The sequence below is a fragment of the Danio aesculapii genome, chromosome 13, assembly GCF_903798145.1.
Source record: "Danio aesculapii chromosome 13, fDanAes4.1, whole genome shotgun sequence".
NCBI classification, from domain to species: domain Eukaryota; kingdom Metazoa; phylum Chordata; class Actinopteri; order Cypriniformes; family Danionidae; genus Danio; species Danio aesculapii.
Window position 1 is genome coordinate 29,255,220 of NC_079447.1, and position 4,529 is coordinate 29,259,748.

Consider the following 4,529-nt stretch of genomic DNA (forward strand, 5'->3'; position numbering starts at 1 on the left):
TTGAATGTTGCTGTTCAATTTTCTAGACATTTTATGTGCTATTGCAATCGCAGCAGCCAGTGCATGAGAACATGATATTTAAAAATGCTGGTGTGTTAAACCACTCATTCACCTTTTAGCGGAGTCTTTCAAGAGTGAATTGCATTTAAACTGGCGTTTTTTTTGGTCACCATACCCAACCTAAAAGTGTCACCCCCCCCTTCCACCCAACTCTTGTGCCAATGAATGAACGTTTGTTAAGTAAATCATGATCAAGTGTGTTGTTGTTGGGTTTTCTTATTGGTGCTCTGAGAGTTAAGTGCCATTCACTCTGCAGGTTTACCACATTAAAATGAAGACCTTTGTCACTTTACCCAGTGCATAGATATCCTTCTTTGACGTGTGTTTGAGCATCAGCCAATGTGAGTAGCTCTTTCATTTACAGTATGTTGTTTTTTTACGAATCCAATAGGTGTTACCTAGCAGTTTACTTACCGAAGCAGCGAACCATCAAGGAAAGCTCAGCTTTCCTACATTTATAAAACAAATTTATTGACTTTTCCTGTTTGTTTTAACAGAAGAAAAAATATGTCATTAAAGAAATGAGCAATAAATCGAAATTGTCTTGCTCTAAAATAAAAAAGGACCCTGCATGACACATGGACATTTATCAAGTTATCTTTGACGGTGGAAAATATCTTATATTTTTATAGAAGACGCTGACAAGTAATGCATCTGTATGAATATTTCCAGAAAGTCCAACATCATAGAAGTCACTAAAACTAATGGACAGTTAACACAGTGTATATAAAATCTTTTTTAGGAGTCAGATTTTTTGGAAAAAAAAGTTCACAATTATTATCACCATATGTTCATTTCGATTTTGATCGTACCTCTGAAGTTAAAAACTCAAAGGTATCTTAAATGCTACCATATTAAATAAATAGTATAAAACAATGGCCGTAACCATGAAGATTCAAGGGGGACCAATCATTTTCTTACAGAAATAGCTCTAATTCTAGTAGGTCAGTATTTTATAATATGCACATTTTTAGTCTTGTTTATATGCTCAATATGATGGAAATTTAGAGTATTTTATGTCTCATTGCATTTATTTTATGAATTACACAAATCATGTGCATTTTCAATTCAAAACGGTGAAGTTTTGGGGAAAAAAGTTGAGCAGTTTGCATCACAGGATGTTGATTTCTGCCGTTTTCCATTTTAATTGTAAAACTGCTTCAATATTACCTCAGTCTATTTTAAATTAAGTCAAATTTATTATTAATATTATAATTATTATAACCTTTATTTTACCAGGAAAGATACATAGAGATTAAAAATCTCTTTTACAAGAGCGTCCTCGCCAAGAATAGGCAGTATGCATGTTACATATACTTTACATGGGTCAAACAGACAACAAACAGTTAACAAGAATCACACATTGACAAACTTTGATTTTATGTGTTTTTATTTATTTTTTGATGAAATTTGACGATTCGATTGGACATATTTATTTATTGGGGCGACACTTGTCCTCTACAGTGTCAATGATGGTTACGGCCCTTCAAAAACATGATAAAAATGTAAACAAACAAAACAAAAATCATCCCAGACAAAGTTATCATTTAAAGTATCATCAACTGTGACATTTTCACTCATTGTTAGCTAGAATACAGATTATACAAGAACATTTGGTCCACATTTAGAAAGTGTCATCCTTTAAAGAGTGTTTATCTGTTTAATCTCAATGCCTCAACTTCATGTTTGCTGCTAATGATTTCGAGAGTTCAGGAGTTTTTTTTTCACTTGACGGCTGTCACGGTGATGGCTAACAGCTGTTGATAATGGTTTTATCAGCATGGTATGACTTAGAAAAATAATCTTTCTTGCCAAAAGGTTCCCGTTCTAAGCAAACGAAGTGGAGCCTGTGCTGTGTGATTATAATAGAGTCTCGTTTTCATCGTTTTTTTCCACTACCTCTCGTTATGCTTAGTTTTTCTCATCTAGATGTTAAGATTAAATGTTTATTTTTGATCTACTTGAAGCCTAATACTGTAACTGAGATCTACGCTGGTATACTGAGAGTTACGAAGAAGAGTAGCAGTTGTTTTTGTTTGTTTGTTTGTTTGTTGAATTCTTTTCAGCATATTTCTAAAAAATACTCACAAAGAATTCAGGAAACGTACACTATTTAAGGGCTAATCCCACATTGCCTATGCAAATATATCTTAATTGTCAGATTGGAATAATTGGTGACTGAGGAATGCTTTCCTGAAAATGGGTGGAACCCTGGTTTACATTTGCCCTTTTCTGATATTCCTTAGTCTCTTCAGTCACATAATGTCATATTATTTTATATATATATATATATATATATATATATATATATATATATATATATATATATATATATACACACACAAAAAATTCTTCTTGATGAAACGAGCTACTCGATTAAGATCGAAATCAATCCGTGTCGTGTCTACTGTGGGTTGACAGTTCACTATCCTTGTAAACTGCATACTGAATGTAAGGCACTGTGCATGCTAAAAGTTGATTTGTTTAAGTGATTCCTCTTCGACTGATGAGAAACTCTGGAGCCGCGTAGTAATATTTGTGGATGAAGCAAGTGTCTATTCTTGTTTTTAAGGGTGCTTCAGTCTTTTTTGCAAAGGTTGAAGGGCTACTTTGGGCACTTTAAACATGCTTTCCAAGAACAAGAATATCTACCTCTTGATTCTGTTCTCTCCATATGCTTAATGTAAAAGATCGAGCCTCGGAAAACAACGTAGCTTGCACACATTTCAGTTGTTTTGACTTTGGTTAGAGCCACATGTAAACTGGCAGGTGCTTTTATTGAATCATCAACCTAGGTTTTTTATTTTACGTTACTTATCGTTTAAATGAAAGATTGACAGTTTGGTATGGAAGCTTGTTTCTGACACAGATTTAACAAAATTAAAATGGTAATTGTAACTTTAGTCTCACAATTCAGACTTTTCCGCTCAGAATTGTAGGTATATATTCAATAATTCCTAGAAATAAAGTCAGAATTGCAAGAAAACCAAAAAAAAACAAAAAACAATATAATTATTAGAATTGTAAGATACAAACTTAGAATTTGGATACTTTTCTTGATATTATTGATTATTGATTATTATTATTGATATTATATTATATTCTGATGTTTTTCTCTGAATGGCAAGTTTGTATCTCATATGGCATTTTAAAAACTTGCAAGATTATTTCTTGCAATTCTAATCAAGTTAATGAAGTCAGAATTGCAAGAAAACCAAAAACAACTATATAATTAATAGAATTGTAAGATACAAACTTAGAATTCAGACACTTTTCTTGCTATTCTAAATTGGCATCTTAAATATTATGACTTTTTATTTCTCTGAATAGCAAGTTTGTATCTCATAATAGCATTTTAGAAACTTGCAAGATTATTTCATGCAATTCTAATCAAGTTAATAAAGTCAGATTCGCAAGAAAACCTATAAACTGCTATAAAAAAGTCCTGATTTTGAGTTATGACAATGTATCTTGCAGAACTGAGAGTAGAATTGGAAGATATAATAATCTCAGTTTATATTTTTTCGTTATTTAGAATTGTGTGCAAAACACTCAAATATGAGATATAAGCACTTCTTTTTTTTTTCTACAGATTTTTGTTATTTTGTCAGAATTGGGTTTTTAATATCAAAGTAGTTTAAATCTCACTGTTAAAAAAAAAATCTGTATTATGAGAAAAAAGCTGAAAATTCCAGAACAAAAAGTAAAAATCATGCCTTAAAAGCATTTCTCCTTTTTGTCATTCTTTGCCATAAACAAGCTTCAGTACAGTTTAAGCCCAAGCAAATATCCATTTTCTGTTTAAAGAAAATGCTCAATTATTCCAGCATCTGTAACCACAGTGCTCTATATCTGCATGTGCTTGCGTTATGTGATATGCAGATAGCTATAATTGTAGAATAACACTTACTAGTACTTGATCATTAGCGTGACGGCATTGTTACGATAAGCTCACTTCACAATCCTTCATAGAAAACACATAAGATATTGTCTTTACATTCATAAAACATAGGGACACCCATGGTGACGTGAATTTTAATAACCTCACGGTGATCCTCTCTCTCTCTCTCTCTCTCTCTCTCTCTCTCTCTCTCTCTCTCTCTCTCTCTCTATGTATATATATATATATATATATATATATATATATATATATATATATATATATATATATATATATATATATATATATAAATATTGCAGAGAAAGGCTTCATGTATATCAGCTATATTATCCATTTTCACCCTCACAATGAAGTCGGGTCATGTCTTTATTAAACATTTCTTACCTGACTTACAAAAATCAAAGTGTATTTCATCTATCATGATCTTTTTTGTGTGCGAGACGTCATACCAGTTCCAACTGTTTCCATTGATGATTTTGTTTAAATGAAGTCGTATTGCGATTAGATTGCTGTGTACCTCAAATCGAGTCACTTTACACCAACAATAGTTTTATTAAGTGTGTTTCGT

The 4,529-nt window shown here is 31.8% G+C and overlaps 1 protein-coding gene across 2 annotated transcripts in view; it reads left to right on the forward strand.

The window, feature by feature from the left end:
• rgs17 (regulator of G protein signaling 17) overlaps positions 1-352 on the forward strand; it is a 27,622-nt gene extending 27,270 nt beyond the window's left edge. For both annotated transcript variants that reach the window (XM_056471521.1, XM_056471522.1), the window contains one exon: positions 1-352. This exon is cut by the window's left edge and continues 1,595 nt beyond it. The gene's annotated coding sequence lies outside the window, so the exon portion shown is untranslated.
• Positions 353-4,529: the final 4,177 nt, after the last annotated feature.